At 38.7% G+C, this 21,104-nt stretch overlaps 2 long non-coding RNA genes across 2 annotated transcripts in view; both read left to right on the top strand.

Moving 5' to 3' along the window:
* The window catches only part of LOC143694700 (uncharacterized), a 120,174-nt gene extending 99,752 nt beyond the window's left edge, over positions 1-20,422 (top strand). The window contains exons 6-12 of the long non-coding RNA XR_013183354.1: positions 181-283; positions 689-796; positions 2,624-3,654; positions 5,149-5,218; positions 10,704-10,785; positions 16,500-16,587; positions 20,266-20,422. This is a non-coding gene — a long non-coding RNA (uncharacterized LOC143694700). The remainder of the gene's footprint in view (positions 1-180; positions 284-688; positions 797-2,623; positions 3,655-5,148; positions 5,219-10,703; positions 10,786-16,499; positions 16,588-20,265) is intronic.
* A 126-nt stretch (positions 20,423-20,548) lies between these two features.
* The window catches only part of LOC143694640 (uncharacterized), a 170,226-nt gene continuing 169,670 nt past the window's right edge, over positions 20,549-21,104 (top strand). Inside the window, exon 1 of the long non-coding RNA XR_013183244.1 lies at positions 20,549-20,681. This is a non-coding gene — a long non-coding RNA (uncharacterized LOC143694640). The remainder of the gene's footprint in view (positions 20,682-21,104) is intronic.

Here is a 21,104-nt window from a genome sequence, read left to right on the forward strand (position 1 = left end):
CAGGGGAGCACCAGGGCCTGCATGTGAAATGTGCCAGTGTGGGTGTGTGCACAGGATCTGCAGCCTGCACACACTGTGAGCTGATGTCTTGTTTTAGTGGCCCTGGATGTTAGATCCCTAACACTAACACTGGCCAGCCCTGTCAAACAACTGTGCTAACCTTTTATGCTTTTTCTGAAGGAAGTCCTTTGTTTGGCACCAGAATACAGACAGTGGTGTTTGCACTGTCACAGGTGATGGAGCTGCATTGAATGGTCATGTGAGAAAACAGCTGATGCACGTGGTAAGAGCAGAGCACAGTAAATGGGAGTCAGCAAAGCTGGGGTTTAAATCTCAATTAAATGGTGAAGATTGCTTCTGACCATGAGTAATCAAGGTACAACACAGATCTGTAAAATTTCTCAGGATTTTGGTGTTGACAAGATATTTTACCCTGTGGCAGAATAAAGTGGATACATGCTATGCTACAATGTGCTGAGCTCTATTGATATTCTCATTAGTACACTATGACTTCAAAGCCATATCCATAACTACCACAGATGTTGTAGGAATAGACTCGAGTTAATTAATAAGTCTTATTTTTCTGTCAGATTTAATATGTACATTAATTGCTTACTCTGTAAATCCCATTTTGACAGAATGTTAATGTAATGGTTTTGGGTTGTTGGTTTTTTCCCCCATCCTGCAGAATCCTTTGCTACAGCAATATGGAAAGAAAGATCTTTAAAGCTCTTCTCTGTCCCAAGTGAGGAGATGAACAAATGGCTTCTAAAGGCATGAAGTGTTCAGCACTGCTGTGAGTACTGATCTCTCTAATAATTTCTGCTTCTGTGTACATTAAGAGCTGAAATATGATATTTAAAAAAGGCAGGTTGGGAACAGGATGAGCTTAGTGTTGAGTACTGGAGCTCAGCTCAATAGGAACTTCTTTAGCAGTAGCAACATCTCCATGTGTGCAGCAGGAATTGATGGACTCTCCTGGCAGGTCAGGGTTTCAGTGTCTGAAATGGCAGCTTCCAGCTCTGGGAGAGATCATGCAGCACTTTTCAGTGTCCTACAAAAAAACAGTGTCTGGGACAGGATGCTCTCCTGCCCTACAGAATCTGTGCCATCACGATTATGGAATAATTTCCAGCCCTCTCACAACCTCAGAGCCCTGACAAGGTAAAAGGAAGGTGCCTATGGAGATTTGCAGCTCCCAGCAGTGAATGCCCTCCTGAAAAAGTGTGTTTCAGGCATGGAGCTGAGGGCACTGACTTTCCTTTTCCTCACTGCTTTCTTCAAAAAATGCTAACTTTCTTTTTTAGTTCTGGATCAGCAATAAAACAGCAGCTGAGAAACAATTTATGGTCCAAGTATATGGAAATAAATAGCTACATGATCTTTAGGAAATAAAGTTATATTTGTGAAGCCATCACAAATGTCTCTTTTTAATTTTATATTTGTAAGCAGAAAACAATAAGGAATGACTGCTTTACAAACTTACACAGCCAGCAAACCTCCTTGAAATCACAAAAAAGCCTTATAAAAGTGTCATGGGTTCAGACCACATTCTGATACCATCATAAATGAAATGTAAAACTTTAAAAGTCTAGATTTCTTTTTTGTCTCTAATGAGAGTTCTTCTCATTAAAAATTAACACCTTTCTATTATACCTAATTTACTTATAAATCTTATTGCAAACCATTATCAACTCTCACAGACGTCTCAATCAACCTTATGATTAAATCTGTTTTATTCAAGCTATTCCTTTTCCACTGATTTTAATTCTATCTTAATGACTTTCCCTTTTTTTCTTTGAAAATTCATTCAACTTTGGAGAGTTTCTCATTGTTTCATGTGTCACTATTTTCATACCTTGGAATTTGACTATTTTTGTAGCTTCCAGCTACAAAAGACTTTATTACAGGTATGCTTGGTTTGCTGAGGAAAAAAAAATTCTCCTAGCTGTATAAACACTTCAACATCCATGAATGTATTTTTGTAAAAGGCTTTTTACTTACCTCTTCAGGAATTTAAACTCTAATAATTAAAATTATGTTTTACACTTCACATCCATGTTTTTGCTAAGTGTATGGGGGGTTTAGTTGTGACTGAGTAGCCAGTGAGTGCCAGCCCTGTCCTGTGACAGGTGTTCAATGTGATAATCCTGACCAGGTGAAATGGCCAGAGGCAAGCAGGAGAATCCATCTATTTCCTTGTGCTTTGGTGTGTCAGACCATTACTATCAGTGCATGCTAGAATGTCTCCTGTAGAATCTGAAAGTGAAGTTATTTTTCCTGATTATCTCCTGCTCTCTGACACATCATATCCACTATGAACTTACAATAAACTATATAAGAAATAAGAAGACAGAGGTTTTTAATAACTGTTAAGACATTTTGGAAGTAGAATTCATTCTTAGTCTACAAGGGCCCACATGGCATACTGTGTGTCTGGAATTCCTAGGACATGTTCCTTCTCACTGCCAAGCACATGAACTGGTGGGTGCTTCCTCTGTCCTGTTTACATGTTCCTACTCTGCCATCTCCTTGAAAGCGTGAATTTTATCCTAAATGCAGTGAGTTAGGCATTCTTTGTTCCAAAAGAAGTTATTGTGCTGATTATTCCTCTTTATTGAAGTGGTATAAAACAGGATGTCTCAGTATATTTGAGTATTTGAGTGGATTTCTTTCTGTTGAATCTGCATTTCTTCCAATTGAGCATGGAATTAGTCCCACTGAGTGTACTCACAGGAACGAGGAGCACTCTTGCTGCTGGTGAGACAAAAATCTCACCAAAGGTAAATATCCTGAGTGTTTTCATAGATGTGTGCTCTAAGAACTCAATGTCTGTTGGTCCACTAGGAGCTACAACAAAAATAAAGCATAGTGAGGATGGTATTTTTGAAAGGGTTAAGGAAACAAGAGAAAAATGTGTTGCTCTTAATTCACTTCAACAAGTGTATGCTTAAGATTTTTTCTCTAAATTTACCATAGATTGATTTCATCTTAGAATCACTTCAGGTAAGTGTTTTAAGAAGGAGCAGGCATTTAACACATTTGTTTAAGCATTTTCCAGGACACCTGAAATTTGAAACACCCCCTTAATCCTGTCACTCATGACAAATGGTAGTTACTTGTCTGCCTAATTTTGTCCTGTTTTTGTTTGTACAGCAGAGAACAGACTATAGAGATCTATTTTAAGGGGAAATGCTGTAATATTGTCATTCACTCACTGCTCACATGGCATGATATTGCTGTTTGTGCTCTGTTGTTGTTAGTCTGCCAGCTTGGATGTGATAATAATCACAACACAAGATTTCAGCAAAAAGCCTACAAACCTTCAAGTCCCCATTGTATATTATTTGGAGAAGCAGTTTTGATATTTGTGTCTCAGCTTGCATGAGCAATATCACATTACTGGAAATTGTGTTTTCCTACAATGACTCCCACAGGTAAGGACTTTCTGCAGCATCAAGATTATTTTGTTCAATTTGGCACAGGTAGGTTTTGCTGCAGGAGCTTGTTAAACATGAAGTAAGGCAAAATTTCTGGTCTTGAATCCAAATTTTTCCTCAATTCTGACTCTCCAGATCCTGATATACTGCTTCTGACCTTTTCAGGCAGAGGATGGCAGAGACCTGAGCATATGGATCCCCTGTTTGAATTAAAGTAAGATATCTTTGCTACTTATGTGACATGAAAGGATACATATCTATTACCATTTTTACTTAGAAGTGAATTAAAATTCAAATGCCTTGAATTTAACAAACATCCCTGCTTAAAATACTTATCATTTCTTGACCTGTGGGTCATTACTGTCTAGACTGCTTCAGGTTGTTGCTGCTATTTAATTCATAGAGGTTTTGAAAAGTTTCCTCTCCCTTTTTACAAATAAGGGAATTTTGTTAGTCATTGATAGGAAGTGGAGATGTTAATTTTACCCCTCTGCTTTTAGACAAATTATTTCTACTAATCATTCCCTTTCCTTATGTCTGAGTCCTTCATTCAAATATGGCTCTAGGAAAACATCCTGACAGATTTATTGAGAAGCATTTTCCACTAATGAAAATAAAAGAAAATAATAATTTAATTAATTAATTAATTAATTTAATTAAACAAAGAAGTAGAACTTCCACCATTTTGTTTTCTAGGGTAGTAGTATCTTTTGCAGTGCATTTTGGGGTTATGCATGAAAAAGCTTCTGCAGGAATTCTCCATTCAGGAGCATTATGGGTTACACCTGTGGTATCTTCCTGCGCTCAGCAATGTCAGTGATCCCTGCCAACAAAACAAAAGAAACTTCAGCCTTTGTGCTGGGATTCATTGAGGGAGTGGAGACAACTCCACAAGTGCAAAATTTACACAAGCTCAGTTACAAGAAACTGAAGCATTTTAGAAATGGTTTCTAGTTTCCTCACAATAACATACAATGCTATATTTGCACACCATATTCTATCAAGATTGCATATTAAAACATGTTTAAAATACTGCTCAAATAGAGAGAGATTTTTGAAGCAAAATGAATAGTTATAATTTAAGCATTTTATCCTGAGGCCATTGTGTGATTTTTAATTTCCTAATGGTGTATTTTATATACAGTATGTCTAGCAGTTGCAAAAAAGAAAAAAGGAAACTTACATTTGTTCAGAATAAAGTGATGACAGTGATAAGTAACTTCTAATCATATAATTGGCATTTATTCAGAAACATAATTCTCTTGAGATGGCTTGATTGCATTCATTATCACCAGTTAGAGACGACTTAATGTTTTTATCAGCCTGATTCAAAAATTGGAATACAGATGTCAGAATTTGCTCCTAAATCAGCCTGCTGGGTTTTGTTTCTTCTTGTTTTGGTTGGGGTTTTTTGGTTGTTTTGGGGTTTTTTTTTTGTGTTTTTTGGGCTGTTTGTTTGTTGTCTTTTTGTTGTTGTTGGGTTTTTTGTGTGTGTATTTTAAACATTTCTGAACTTAATTTCTGTCTTGAAACTTGTTTTGAAAACCTGTCTGTCAGAAAAACTATACAAGCTTATTTGTAGAATTAAAATAAACCAATCTGAAACCAGTTTATTTAAATCACTGTCATTCTCAAATAATTTCATTTTGTTTTGTGAATTGCTTTACTGCTGTGCCTGCCCTGGGATTGTGCCTATCTCTGGATTTAGCACTTCAAGAATTGGCTAATGACTTCTCAGGCCTTTGTAACAACCTCTCTGGAAGAACTGTAAATTAAAGGTTAGTAGGGAACAGAAAAGGGGCAGTAAATACCTCTCAGTGGCCATGCAAGGGGCAGTGAAAATTAACCCTTTAGTATAGACTGGGAAAAGCTGTCTGATACATTTGCTGGTATTCTTCCAGCCAGAGCATCTCTTTAATGCCAGCTAAATTTCTGTTTACCCTTTGAATTTTGAAATAAATAATTGCCTTGCCTTGAGGCATCCTTGACAAACACCAGCTACTTTTTAACACTGCAGAATGACATTTATCAAGCAGTTACAGATGATTAGCTGTGCTTCTTTTGACTGGAAGAGGAATACAATGGTGTGTAGTTCCTCTCCAGTCATGCTAAGGTTTTGAAACCTTCCAGAATTGTTTTAGAGAAAGCAATAACACATTCATAAAAAACATACTCAGTGACCTCAGATAAACCTTGAGTTGATCTAAGTGAGCCCAAGCTTAATCAAATCAAGTGAAAGTTAAGGGAATCCTTTATTCCTTACTGAGTATGAGTTGCTGGTATAGCTAAACAACATCAAAATACATACATAAAGGACCTGTAAGGTTCAGTTCTTCACCAGAAGATATCCTCAGCATTATTATCTTATTCCTCTGCTGACAACTTCCTTCCCTGCTTATAACAAAAAAATCTAGAAGTGATTAAATTTATTCTGATGCATATTTTTGGTGAACTGAGATAGAATTAAGCAGAAAAGGTGTTGTACCTTTTGAAGAGGGTGCTTTTGCTGCATCCCATTCCATGTTTGCAGGAGTTTCTCTGTGGCAGAGATTACTCCCTGTTATGACTTCTGTTACTCTGTGCTGGTAATATTGCAGACTGGCAAGATTTTTGCTGAGGTTCTGTGGAAATGGAAACCAGAGACCACAAATAATATAATTTAAGAACTCTCAGTAAGTGCACTGTTAGTGCCATTGGATCTCCTGCTTGTTGAGGATGGCGTGGGGTCTGAGCTCCAAATCTGTGAACACAGGGATTTGTTTTCCTCAGTATCACATGATGTTGATGCCAGCTTTCAGAAATTGGGGAAGAACACGTACTGATGCACTGCTGAGGAGTCAGGGCATGATGTCTGGGAGGAGGAGAGCTGTGGGAGGGGCTGGGATTGCTCCTGCCTTGAGTTCTGATTGCATTAGGGTGGAGGAGAGACAGAACAGGACTGGGAATGGGGAGGGGAAAGGAAGAAGAAAGGAAGACTGGGAGTGTTCCTTTGAGAGGGAGAAACTGGGATTGCATAAGCCTAATTTCTGATAGTTTAACACTGTAACCTTAATAATCATCCTTTAATTACAGATCAATGTGATGTGGGCCAATACATATATGAGGGTAATTTTTGGAAATAATATTGCAAAACAAATAAACTGATAAACAGCGTTGTTCCCTTGAAAGGTAATTTATGTATCCAGTGATTCTCTTATAGAATCTCTGTCTGGAGATGAACCCCAAGGGTTTAACATATTAATTAATTTTAAGTATTTGACTCCATATTTAATTAGAGAGTAACCTGGAACATGTCTCCTATTCATGCCTGAGCTTGGGTATTATTCTTGATTAAGGTCTGTCATGTAGAAAACATTCCTGTGTGTAAAGTTGCTATGTTAGAGTGGTGGGTGTTTTGAGACTTGGTGCACTCAGAGCTATCCAGGTATGTCTCAACATACACCACCTAATTGTACCTTCTTTTCAGGAGTGCTCCTCAAAAAAACAGCAGAGTTTTGGGTGCTGGCATCCAAGGAGCTGCAGTATCAGTGTAAGGTCATCTTCCAGGCTTGCTTGTGGAGATATTGTGGTGAAGGCACTGGGTGAAATCATGGCTGTATTGGGGTCAGTAAGAATTTTAGCAGGAATTGGGTTTCACTTTGTAGGTAAACTCTCAGGGCCAGGACCCATGAGTTTTTCTGCAGAGGACATAAATAAGCAAGTGAGTTTTGCCTTTTGAGGAGCTGGGAAAAAGACAACACACAGAGGCTGAGCCCAGTCATCTGTCATAAACCATAAGCCTGCACACTGCTGTGTTATGAAATACATTTAGAATCCATGGATTTTAATATCCCATGAAACACTTTGAGTATAGAGATTTTGGAGCTGGATTCTTGTATGATAAACTTGTTTTTGCTAGAACTTCCAGTACGAAACTTGATAATGTTTTTGCTACAGACTTATTTCTGTACAACAGATTTAAAATAATGGTAATCTGTCAGAGATGCTACAGCCTTAAGCTAATGGAGTAAAATGCAGTGCATGAAAGAAGCCAGGAGATAATACACAGGAGATACTTTCAGACTCCTCTCTAGTAAAGAAATTAATTGTGGACTTAAATGCAACTAACTTGCATTAGTGCATCCAAAATGTTAGGGAGGTTTTAAATTCCTTTGCTACTTCTTTGCCTTTAAATGTGTACATTGGGAAATTAAAGTAGGATTATTTTAGATTAAATACCCAAATAAACAACCAGTAACCTGGCAGACATGAGTACTGAATGTACATAATTTTTATTCTGCCATTGACCAAGATTGAGAAAGTCCCCATGAAAGTATTTGAAAAGAAATAGAATATGTCAGATATAAATGCTGTATAATTCTATCTATCTATAATGCCATCATCTCAATAGAATATGGGAAAGGAATTCCCAATTCGTGCAGGTTGAAAGCAAAAATTTTGCTGAATTCATCTGCATGTGGAAGTAATTTGGAGCAGTACCTGTGTGGTGAAGCCATGACCACACTGTCCCAACTGCATGAGAGTTATTCAGACTCCACCCAGTGCTGTCTGTTCAGAGAGGATTGTTCCCTGGACCACATCTGGCTAAACTTCAAGAGGAAGGAGAATAAATTTCATATCTGTTTCCTCCAGACTCACTCTGTGATGCAAAAGCAACTTTATGATGTGAGGATAACTAAGCAATCCTTTCCAAAAGTGCAGTCTTGCTCTGTACTAAAATACTTCTACAGTCTTCTCTGCTTTTAAGTAGAATCTGTCTGTGTAAGGATTATGCACCTTATTGTTGTTGCCAGTTAGAGTGCCTTTTCTGTCTTTATTTTTTAAAGGAGAAGGAAATGTGAGACTATAAAATATTAAAAGAGCAGCTGATATTTTTCTGTTCAGAAAAAATGTTCCCATTTTCTATACATTATGTGTTTCTTTTGGGGTTTGGTGGTTTGGTGGGATTTTTTTGTTGTTTTTTTTTTTCTTTTGCGTGTGTTGTTTGCTTGGCTTTTTTTTAAATCCTCAATTTGTTTTAGGAGCATCTTTAAATCCAAAATATTTAGTTTGATTCCTTACCCCTCTTCTTTCAGGTGGGAGTGTCTTAGATATTTGTCTCAGACAAATGACTGGTCACTGAACTGCAGCTACTGATCTAATACAAAATATCAGCAATAATTTTTTCATTCTTTCTTTCCATTCTCTTGTTTCAAATTCTCATGATTAGAGATTTTCAAGACTTTGAACATTGATTCACATCTGATTGCTAGAGTATATTTCGTAAAAATCAAAGACAAAAGCCTACAATGGCTTTCATGAAACTCTTATGCTTATTGCAGAGCCTGACTTTACAAGCCATACAAGCTACGTGGTGGGGGTTGTAATTTGGATTTTTTGTTATTCAGGAACATTCTGCTCCAGATTTTAAAAAGAAACAAATTATATGCCTTGCTAGTAAAATATGGTATAAGAGACCATTCAGTTAAAAGGAATACAAATATCCAAAATAAGCATAAGAACTCACCCTTTTATTTTTGAAATTGTGATTATGCCCTCACTGGGGGTTTATTCATCAAAATAGTAATAGCCATTATTTACTCTCCTTCCACACAGATCAAAGTGACCATGCAAAAACAGAACCACCAAAGTGATAAGCCAGCTGTTGCTGCTTTTACCTGGAGCTTTATGAAATTCATAGCTGCATTAAGCAGTAGGAAAATATTTATAAAGATAGCATTGCAGTTGCTCCTATGCAGGGAGCATGGGTAAAACCATATATGAATTACTTTGTAGGGGCAGGGGAAATGAGAGTTTTATTAAAGAGTCTCTTTTGAGAAGGTTTTAGTATCGTTAAAAAGGCAAAAAACACCATGATCTTTTTTTGCCATTGGTGGTGCATTTTTGTGTCCTGACACAGCCCTGGCCAGGGCCCTGGGCAGTTTGGGTTTGTGTTGGTCTGGGTTTCTGGGGCTCATTTTCCTGTGTTTCCTCTGTCCTCCTGTCCCTGGCTTCCCCAGCTGGCAAAGGACTGGCAGCACCAGGGGTCAGAGCAGCTCACGTGAATGGAAATCAGCTCAGAGAGAATTAAACCAAAACTGCAATGGGCAGATTTGGAGCTAGAATGAAAGGGATTGAATAGCTAAGGCAGAGGATTGATAGTAGAAAGGATAATGGATTCAATGGGAGATGAGCAACATTACTACATGAAGTGACACTCAGATTTCTCCCCAAAATAGCGAGCTGGTGCCTTAAACTCAGTTCAGAAATTTGAGGAACTATTGCCTTTTCAGGAAATTGAAGTCCTTCCTCAGACAGTGAGGATGTTAGGTAGCAGTGTGGAACCTGAAGTCCCAGAAAGCCAGAGGGACTGAACTGCCTGGTTTTGGAACATTCTGGTGTGTGAGCTGGGGCAGGGCTGTAGCTGAGAGTTTGCTCTATGGAGGTACAGCTAAGAGGAAAATGGAGCAGATCATTGGCCCTACAGAAAACTTGCTAGTTCCAAGAAGTTTTCATTTTCACAGACAAGAAATGTAGCCTATTAATGTAGACATTGAATACTGCGGAGGGAAGAACCCTCCACAGGATCTGTATTGTGGAAAATTAGTTTCTTTTAGTTTATATTATTTGCATTGCTTCAATCTATCCCCCAGGGTTCCTGTAGGAGCACCTCTGATTCTTGAGTTAACATTTCTGCTCATAAGCAGCAGTGGCTGGGCAATGTGCAGAGTACCCTATGATTTCTGGGCTTTTTCAAAACCAGCTTCCTGGTTAATCTTTATATACTGTGTGCCGTGTGTAAAAAAAAGAAAATGTTGATCTTTTTAAATTTAAGCTGTTATTTTTCTAACTATCTGACAACCCACATAAATTCAAAACCGCTTTTATGGTGCTTTTCCATTATTTTTTGTTGCTTGCTAATTACTTTTCTTGCCCAATTTCATTTGCAGTTTGAATAAATAAATTGTTTGGTTCTGCCTTCAGGTTATTGTAGGAATAGTCAATATGCAGCTATAATAAAATCATAAATTTCTTTGAACAGGCAATTTCTAACATATACTTCCACAGAGTTTTAAAGTTCTATTATTGTAGAAGCAACTTGCTTAGGAGCTGCAAAGTTGCAATGCTAATTTCTGAAGTTGGGAAGACATTTAAATCATGCATAGCTCTATACATTGTACAGGTAGTTTAAATATTTGTGTGGCAACTTTGGTTAAAATGATTCTGTTGTGTACTGGAATGCAGAATCCTGAATAATTTTATTCCTTTTTCATCTAAATGTAGGGAAGTTTTGGGCCTTGATGTGGGCCTTGCTGGGAGGAATCAGGCTACTTAACTACTGCATAATGGATCATTTTTACCCCAGGTAAAATTTTACAAGTTAACTACTTCCTTTTCCATGATACTACTTTTTTTAAATGCTACTCTGGTTGATCATATGAAACATGATTATTCCTATTTCCCTCAATCTCCTTCAAACCACCTGAGATTATCTTTATTACTCTGATGGAATTGTCTCCAGGCATGCTTAAAAATCTGTGCAGAACAGGAGAATCACTAACTTGGAGTAAAAACATCTCAGAAATTGCCTGTTACCATGAAGGACAGGTGGTTTCATTAGAAATAGGACTCATCATCTCCCTTCTCTCAGCATGGCAGCAAAATTGGGTCCTGCTGGGCCTGAGTGCAGCCAAGGGAGCACAGTCTTGGCACACAAACTTTGCTTTCTTACTTATTCTTTTAACAATGCATAAAATAGCTGTTTCCTACACAGGTTCCTACACACAGCAGTTACACTGCTCTCCTGGGATGCTTTTTTCATTTTTACTTAGGTGTTTGTTATGGTTCCTACACATTCTGCTGGCTGTTAACCTGTTGTAGGCTTGGTGGGCTTTGCTCCTGCAGCCCACTGAGCTCGTGACTACCCTTGGAGCATGTATATCCCATTTCCTCAAATACTTGGTTTCCTCTCTCTATCCCTCTAGGCTTTGTAATTAGATCATAGAAAAGAAAATGACAGCTCCAAGTAGCTTTGCATGTATAAGCTTGAAAATAATAAGGCATTAATTTAATTTTGTCTAGTATTTATATCAATGCAAACACATTTGCATTTGTAACACAAAGCAGTGGGCATAGATTAGCCATGATTTGGGATATCAAAGCACCAAGAGGGATCGTTACCAACACTATGAATGCTAAAAATTACTAGGTATATCTAAATAGTCACAGAGATAATTGGTTTTTAGCTGCCACACAGCTATTTAATATTCTTTAGGGGTCAGTTTCCTAAGCCTTATGTATTACTGCATTGTGCAAGGGCAGTTTGTAGGAGCTGTAAATGACAGAAATACATGAAAGATTTTATAATATATAATAGCTAATAGGCCACTAGTGGCTACTGCCTCAAGAATAAGAATTAGGGTGTCTCATGAAGAGTAATACACATCTGGTTGATGTTCTGTGGGTGTAACATGACCTTGATCTCTGGGCTAGAAAAAAGATCATGGTGGCAAAGAAATTAATTCTGCTTGGTAAGCTCATATTAGTGGCAATGGATGAGGCAATTTTTCAGGCCACAGGGAAGCTCACTGACTAAGATTTCCTTTCTTCCTCCTCTTTTCTCAAAATAACAGAGGGCTAGTAAGATATTTAGCTGTTGCATCTAGAGGAGATTTATAATCATAGTTGTGTGCTGTTTCTCTAAGGTATAAATGTTGGGATTAGTCTAGGTCTTTCATAACTACCCTAAATAAAATATTTTGTCATACACCGAATTAATGGATGTTTAATCAGCCTGGGAGAGGTTTTTGAGGTCAAGGTCACAGGTACACTTAGTATTCAGTCAGAAAATTTGGTTTTTATTTCTTTGTTTTAAGGCAAATGCTTAAATGTGTGTTTCTGTTACTCAACATAAACATCAAAATAACCAGCCTTGTACAATACAATGAGCCTGACCTCTTTAAAGGTTGGAAACTTGAACTTGTTGTGAACCCAGGGAATGGTGCTGGGGTCTGCAGGGTCATAGAGTCCTAGACCTGAGAATACTGAGGTTTTCTATGCTCTTACCTCATGTGTGGTGAAAGGATGTAAAATGTATATCAGCCTTTTAAACCTCACAGGGTCAGAGAGGGAAGCAGGGAGATGAATAGCCTACAGCACGCTGTAAATTTTATACATAAATGACTTCTCTGTTGCTATTACATCCCACATCTGAGGCTGGAAATCCTTGTGGTTGTCCATGTGATCACAAAACACAGCATTTATCCAAGCTGGTGAGTGTCAGTGTGTACCATGGCTGGTTTTCCACAGAGGGAATGCCCAGGCACTGGGGGATGCAGTGAGATTTCTGCCTTCATTTTCTCTGTTACAATGTACAGTTGTGATTGACTGCAAAAGCTGCAGTAGTGTGCTTGAGAGTCATGACCTAAAGCATATTCCAGGTCCCCAAATAGCATTTTTCTTCCCTTTTCCCCAGGTAGCAATTTTAAAAGAAAATTACCAGATCAAACTGAAATAATAGGCAAAGTGGCCATGCTTTGTTCCTGCTAAGGTGCATCATGCAGCTGGTCCACTCGTGTTAGAAAGGGTCCAAAGTGCAGGAAAAGGATAGAAAATGGAAAGAATGTGACAGAAGGGCAAGATTTCCAGAATGACACTTAAAACAGGGAGGTCACTCTGGTGCCCAAAAGCTCTAAGCGAACAAGCTCTGGTAGATCTGGCTGGGGTAGATAAAGTTACAGCAATTACCAGATTTTTTTTACCCCTTTGGATCCTATACATACCTAAATATATAGTGGTAGAACTGAAAAAAGGACTGGAGCCATTGGCTGGATGCAGAATTGTTTTTTATAGGTCACAACATGGGGAGCAATCTTCATTCAGTGAAATGTTCAAACACAGACACAGATGTAACTTTTACTAGGTCACCAAGTTCTTGCTGAGATGTAAGAAGCCTCACAGATTTTATGGTTATGTAACATCTTAGATTTATGTTTATTTTTATGTAAATTGTGCGTGTAGTACTTCTAGACCCAAGTCTTCAGGGGTATATCCAGTAAATATAAACAGATATAACCCCTGCACATAGAAAGCAGCAGAATAGAGCTCATTTGATCCTCTGTAAGCTTGGGATGGTAGGAGCCTGATACTGAGCAAAGGCAGGAAACAGCAATGCTCCCCTGGCCCTCACAGCAGGGAGGCAGATATGCAGGGGAGCTCCAGAGGCTGTCTGACTTCCCCAGCTTGCATCCTCATCTCTAATGCAGCTTGTGTGACTCTTCCTTACTGACATTGCCCCTTGGCACAGCCACAGCAAACTGGCATGAACTTAGGGAGATTCATCTTGCTAACTAGCACCAGTTAGAATTTAATAATAGTAGTCAGTATTTGGGCAAATTTTCATTTAGTAACATCAGATATTTCTCTGTATTACATTGCTATGTGAAACATGATGCTCCACTATGTATTAGAGTTACTATTTTACATTAATAAATATTTCTTAATAGATATAAAATATCTAATCTTTTAAATGAAATAATTTTTATTAAGTGTTGTGTAAGCAGTAGAATCAAACACTGTATCCAATCTAGACCATTAGAATGTAATTATATAATAATGAAGTCAGACAGTAATTTACATTCCAAAATTTACTGCAGTGTAACTACCCATTATAAATATAAAATTATTTAATTCTGTGATTAGAGCTACATCTCTGGTTCAGTTTGTGAAGAAATGAAGAACAGTAGATTTTTTGGACGAAAATAGGTGAAAAATTTGTCATCGCCTCTCGGAAAAAAAAGTTCACTCCAGTGACACTGTACTGCTTAACTTAAATAATTTTCCATCAGGATCTCTCTTCATACATTCATACATCCTTGAGAGACCCTGAGTGGCTCTTCTAAAATATTAAATTGTTTTAAACCCCCCCAGTATGAGTCATGAGAATAATATGCTTTATTTAAAATAAATCCTTATTTCACCCCATATGGGAATACTTATTCTATTTATTAACTATTTGTTAATTATTATCAATCTACTTTGCAAAAATTGTTGCTTGCCTCTAATTGCCTCTCAAAAGCATTTATTCTTGCTTTTATCTTTGCCTGTATGATCAGTCCCATCATGTTGATTATAGCTGAAAACCAAACACTGGAACTAAGCATTTATTTTATCAATAGACCCAGATTTAGTATTTTTCTGAACATGAAGGTTTTATTTGTGTCATGGTTTCCTTAATGCATGAGTTGATTCACCTTTCCAGAGGAACATTTTCATTCCTGATAGACTTTGACATTTAAAGTTTAAATCCTCAAGCAACAGCATAGGACAAAAACTCTAGGAGACAGGGTTTTTAAAAAAAATATTAAAAGGAGATGTCACTGAAAGTATAAAATGGTAAAATTGCTCCTGCTTGTGAACTGTGACTAACCCAAGTGGAGGCAGTTTTTCCAGTAGTTGGACTTGAAAATTATTTTGTAATTTAACACTCTAAGGTGTCACTGTTAGATAAAGAATCCTATTCAGCATGCTATAGCATGTCCCTGGCCAGTGTGAAAACCTGAGCCTGGTGTAATTCTGATAGGTTAAAGTTCCAGCACAGAAGTCCAATTCTAATTTTTTTTTTTCCTTTTGGCTACAAGGCTTAGTAATTATTTTAGATTTTACATCTTCAACCTTAGAGGCACATGCATTTAAAAATACAGAAGTCAGGTATGAAGTCATTCATAAGTAAAAGTTAAAACCCTCTCGGTTCTGAGAGAAGTTATTTTCCCCAAAGCAATGTAGCAGTCAATACAAAAATTTGGGATATGTTTTAGAGATTTCTGAAATTACTGTCTACTTTCAAAGTGAGGATAAGAAGCCTGATTATACCCTTTAGCTTCCTGGAGAAGCCCATTATATCTAGGCTGACTGACAGAAGACCTTGGAAACTTTTGGCATCTGTAAGCTGCCCTCACACTGCGCTGGTGCGTCCTGGGGGCTGTGCGGGACTTGAGCAGCATCAGCAGTCAGTGCATCTGCACCCTCCTGTTTTGCTGAGCTATGGCCAGAAGCCCCTCGTGCTCTAAGGGGGGTGAAAGGCAATGCCCAGAGAAGGCTGCAGGAGCCCAGGCAGCCCAGCAATGTCCCAGTGGCACCGGGCTGTCCCGGTGGCACCGTGCTGTCCCAGTGGCACCGTGCTGTCCCGGTGGCACCGTGCTGTCCCGGTGGCACCGTGCTGTCCCAGTGGCACCGTGCTGTCCCCAGTGGCACCGTGCTGTCCCGGTGGCACCGTGCTGTCCCAGTGGCACCGTGCTGTCCCCAGTGGCACCGGGCTGTCCCCGTGGCACCGTGCTGTCCCAGTGGCACCGGGCTGTCCCAGTGGCACCGTGCTGTCCCAGCGCTGGCGGTTCCGCAGCCGGAGCCCCCGGCGATGCCGGTACCCAGAGAGGAGCTGGGCTCACACAGCCCAGCATCAGCTCGCTCCTTCTGGGGGCTGAGGGACCAGTGCCACAGCTGCACCTGCTCGAGTGCCAGCACAACAGGCTCATGTTTTATTGAAAGTGGCTAAATCCACCATGACAATGAGAGATGGCAAAATTTGGATTAAAGATAACCCTCTATAAAACAAAAGAGCTATAATGGCTTACTGTGTCTATAGGGTTTTATCTTTTCATCTGCTTTCCTTTCTATTCTTTTTAGTCAATCTTTTATACTAGGCATGTTTTCTTTCAGACTGTTCTTTCTATAATTTGCAATCTTCCTTAATTGTTTTAGTTTTTCCCCTCTAAAACAGTCTTAATCTTTCAAGGCATTTTCAAATTCCTAATTCAGCTTTTCTGTATCAATTAATCAATTTAGTATCTTGTAGGCATGCCCTTTACTTGGGCATTCAAGTACCATTCTTCAGGATTGAGCATAAAATCCTCTCCTGATGGGAAAGGTTTTTAAATTATTTAACTTTATTATAACTATCATTTACGCAAATATATCAGAAGAGGCTAGTGCTGTGGTCATAATAATTATTTCAGGAAACCTAAATTAGTCTTGAATTTTGAATTAGCTTCCTAACGCTTTACTTAACCTTTTGTATTTAACAAGTAGGAAAACTTCTGTGATTCTGTAGGATTCCATGGAAAGAAAATCATTCCCTCTACATCAGGGACTTCTCAGAATGGCAGATCAAAAGGTAATTCTATCCTTTATTTCAATCTTCGGTGTGTATTTGTTCATTCCCTTCTGTCTGCTTTTGTTTTACATGTCCTCTTCTCATTTTATGACACGGAGTCTGGAATTTTACTCTTCACATTGCTGATACATCACTGGGTAGGAAAATGAAAATAAAAAACAATTCTAGTTTTATACCATCACGTCTAAAATGGGCTAAGTCATGTGTGTCTTTCTAGATGGAAAAAAAAATCTAGGAAACTAAAGTAAATGGTAAAAAATAAAGTTTTCTGGGAGTGTTTATGTTGATTGTCATTGCTAACTAAATAAGAGGGAAAATGTAAAAAATACTTTTTCACATGCAAAGCTCTCATCTGCTTAGGCTATGGAAAAGTAAACCAAAACTCTGCAAACAATACAGGTAATTTAAATTGCTACTGAAAGCCAAACACAGCACATACCAGCTATTAAAAATGTACTGTAAATCATATACCCTGGATTTGCAAATCATGGATTTGCAAGCTAAAAGGGCGTGAGACAGATGACAGGATTGGAAAGACAAATCAGTTGGAAAAGGAACGTGTTCAGTCTTTGGCCATGCAGCAGCACCAGTCATACTTCCCTTCCTAGTGAATTAGATTCCTGTTTGCAGCATGGAAGAGATGAGAACAACATGAGAGAGGATAAAGTGGATTTTGTAAATCTAAAACCATGAGGTAGGAAAGCGTTTTGAAGGTATTCCTCAGAGCAGTAGAAAATCCCAGGTCATGCATGTTTAGCATCACTGCATTGAGAGTTGCTCTGGAATCAATGCAAGATCAGCCTTGAGAGACCTTGTGACAGGGACCAGAAACCCTTTTCTCATGCAGTGGAAAACAAAGATTGGGGGATGTAAACTCTGTCATCTGGCCCAAGAAGCAGGGAAGATCTTTAGTGATTTTTAGAGTCTGCACTTTAAGGATGAGGTTTCAGATGTGATGACCACAGAGAAGGAGATAGCAATGATTCCAGTTTAAGGAGAAGAGGTGAATATATTAGTTAATAGTCTGGGGAGGGCAGAAAAGTTAATTCCAGAGGGATTTACAGATAGAAGCCTCATGACTTCTTTTCAGTCTGTGCAGATGAGAAAAAAGCAACAAAAGGTTAAAGTTGAAAATAAAATTAGAACTAAAAGCAGCAGAAAAGACCTGATGGTGATGTTGATTATAATAATTCACCGGGGGAGCTGAAAGGACATAGAGAAATATTTGACAGAAAAAAAAATCAGTGAACATAAGGCAAGAGTATTCTAAATGCTAAGCAACAGCTATGTTTATGTATATAACTGTAATTGAACCATACTCTGATGACAGAGTAACATTCAAACAAAATTAGCCAGCAGTTGTAGTGATAGACTAGACTAGAACTTGCAATGTTGATATGTTCCTTGCCATAATATTTATTCAAAAAACATAGAGGTAATTCAGATATACTGATATAAATATTTCATTTGTATCTAAATTTTAAGTTTAATTTTATATTTATCCTTCTAAAAATCTCTTTCAGCTGTGGTCAAATTTAGTTTCTTTCATTTCTCCCTTTTCTATAACATATGGAAGTAATATTAAGGGATCTGTGCATGATAAAGTTTTCAGTATGAATGCTAATGGCTCTCTGTGCATAAGCTCAGACTTTCCTCATTTTGCCTTCTTTTTCTCTTTGCTGCTTGTCAGCTTTTTCTAGATTAATTTAAATGTGAGCAGATAGAAGTTCTAAACTAATATCAAACCCCTGCTCCAGGGGAATTACTACAAAACTGAGTCCCAGTCCCAGCTCCTGGCAGTGTAAGCTTCTACCTTTGCTCATCTTCACAGGCCTCCCATCACTCACAGGGCCTTTCATCAAACCCTCCAGTCTAACCATGAAAGAATCAAATCATAAAGTTTTATGAAATGCATTTAAAATAGTGTGAACATAGTTGAGCATGCTGCACATTATTTTTTATCATAAACCCCAAACAGATTTATTCTGCTTGAAGAAGCATCACAGTGCCACATTACAGCAGGAATGTATTCCCTGGGTGCAGCAGCTCTTGTGCAATGCTGGCCTAGAGGATGGTGTCTGACATGATGCAGTTCATCACTAAACACAGAGAGATCTGGCATCAAAGGATGTAAAGAGCTGATAAGAGCCAAGAGACTCCAGCCTGTCCACTTGCCCCATCCAAGTGGGATTTTTTGCTTCTCAGGGATGCTGGTTTGGGAGTCATTCACCTGCTCCTCTTTGGGCAGTGTTCACAGCAATGGAATTATTTCTCCTCCGGTGTCACTTTGCCCAGGAGTACCAGTAAATCTGTAAGTTAATGCAAAAAGGATTGCCAGCTGTGTAAACCTGCATATAGGTATGCAGTACTTGCATGAGTTGTTGGACAGAAGCGTGAATGAGTGGAAAATTAAATGGAAAATTCCTTCCTGAAAGTCTACCCCATGAATGCAAAAAGGAATGAAGAGGAGCCTATGCACAATGAAATTTGTTACTTATTTTCAGTTAAAATTCCACAAAATCACCACTTTTAAAAAGTGGAAAGTAGTAACTTGTGGTAAGTAGTCACTTAGCAAGGAAAAGATTAGTATTGCTGGCAGTTTATTCTTTCACTGTAGGTTTGTGTTCCTGTCCCTCCTCTTTCTCCTTCCATCACTTTTATGGACTTAAGTGTTTTCTACCCTGCCATGCTCAGCTTTACCACCACGTGTGAATCTCATGATACTCAGAAAAGTAAATAGTGCTGGTTTGTACCAAACATCTGTAGCCAATGACATTTCTGATAAGACAAGTTCTTCACCAATTTTGCTTCAATTTTCTGTCCCTGTTATAGTGAAAAAGATATATCAAGAAAGAAGCAGGATATGAGAAAATAGAAGGAAAAGGAAAATTGTGGAGAGCAGTAGCAGAAGTTTTACACACTTGTGCAGTTGTAGAAGAGAAAAATAAATGTTTCCAAGCAGCAAGAATGACACAGGATGAGTTTTCCATGGGAATGTTGCATGGCAGAATGCATAATAATTTACCTCATCAAAGCTCATTTCTTAATTTAGTGAGAACTTGCATTTGTTTCTTTAACAGAAGAGGAAAATAGAGGCAAATGTGAGTCGAGGCCCCCAGGCACGATTTTATTCCACCATTTATATATGGGGTTACAGGAAGCAGTGCACATTCCTTAATTAGCAATTTGGGAGCAAGGCCTCATAATGAAGCTGACTGTCAACACTCTGCTGAGCCCTACAGTCTACTCCAGACATATTGCCAGCAGAGTGGACCCACTCACTAGGAAAGCAAATTTCTTTCAGTCCAAAGGTTTTCACTCTTTCCATTAATTGATATATCATTCATTCATTAATTGATATATCCTGCTCAGGTTGTCTTCTGTCAAAACACACATTGGAAATGCCCTGTTCCCCTTTATCAGCATTTCCAGAGCCTTTGGAGTTCTCAGCAGCTCATGTAAATGAATGAGTAAAAATCCAACAGGTCACATCATCTGCAGTGGTGTTAGGATTATTTGAATGAATTTTGATTTTGCTGGGCAGGGAGGAGACAAAGTGTATGATTGTTTTCTGAAGTGACTTTCCATCTAGAGGTGAGTAAGTCATGGACAAGTGTTAGGGAAGTTTATGCTGAAATTTGCTGGTTTATATGAACATTCTTCTTTCTTCTGCTGTAGGCATCTGTGTTTTTCATGATTACAGAAGACTGGGCTGGCTGGACTAAAGCAGGGCTCCAAAATGTCACGTGGCCAGGAGGTGCACTGTCCCCTGACTTTCCATGTTGCTCTCTATCTTGGCAAATGAGGACTAGATCTTTTCCATTCTCTTCTAACTTCTCAGGTATGGCCTTCCTCTGCATGTGCAAACTGCAGCTGTCTGTGAAATACAGGAGCACCCTTCACACACCCAAGGCCCTGTCTCAGTCTCTCACACGTGTCATTTCTCTATCAGCAGCACGAAGGCTCAGAGGCAGGGCCTACCAGAAGCAGAAAGTGTGGCTCATCAAAGCTTGAAAAGCTGCAGCTCTCTGACCCTGTGAGTCAGATACTGGACTCTGACATGGTCTGTGCCTCATAATCTAGGGAAATTAGAGGTGAGTGCTCACATAGTTCCTTCTTCCAAACTGGGGTTCCACAAAGTGGCCTGGAAGTACAACTCTATCCATTCCTTAGCGCCTTGTGACTAGAGATGCATCTTTAAATGCTCTCTGTTTTTTTGAATCTGGGTCTGCATGGCTGATTCTAGTGTGTTAAGATATAAGCCTATTGAAGAATGGAAGTAATTTCAGTGATTTATTTAGGGCTGGTGTCAGGCACTGTTTATAGTGACACCTACAGCAATTGCCTTGTCAGACTTAGGCTTCTTCAGCTGAGATCATTTAAAAATCTGTAGAACTGATGTAATCTCTGGTATTAAACAGTAGTTCCTCTTAATGCACTGGAAGGTATGCTCATACTTGGGAAAGTAAACGTTTATCTTGCTGAGAACTTGTCAATAAGGCAGTGTATGGAAAGAG

This window comes from Agelaius phoeniceus, chromosome 8 (assembly GCF_051311805.1).
Source record: "Agelaius phoeniceus isolate bAgePho1 chromosome 8, bAgePho1.hap1, whole genome shotgun sequence".
Taxonomy (NCBI): domain Eukaryota; kingdom Metazoa; phylum Chordata; class Aves; order Passeriformes; family Icteridae; genus Agelaius; species Agelaius phoeniceus.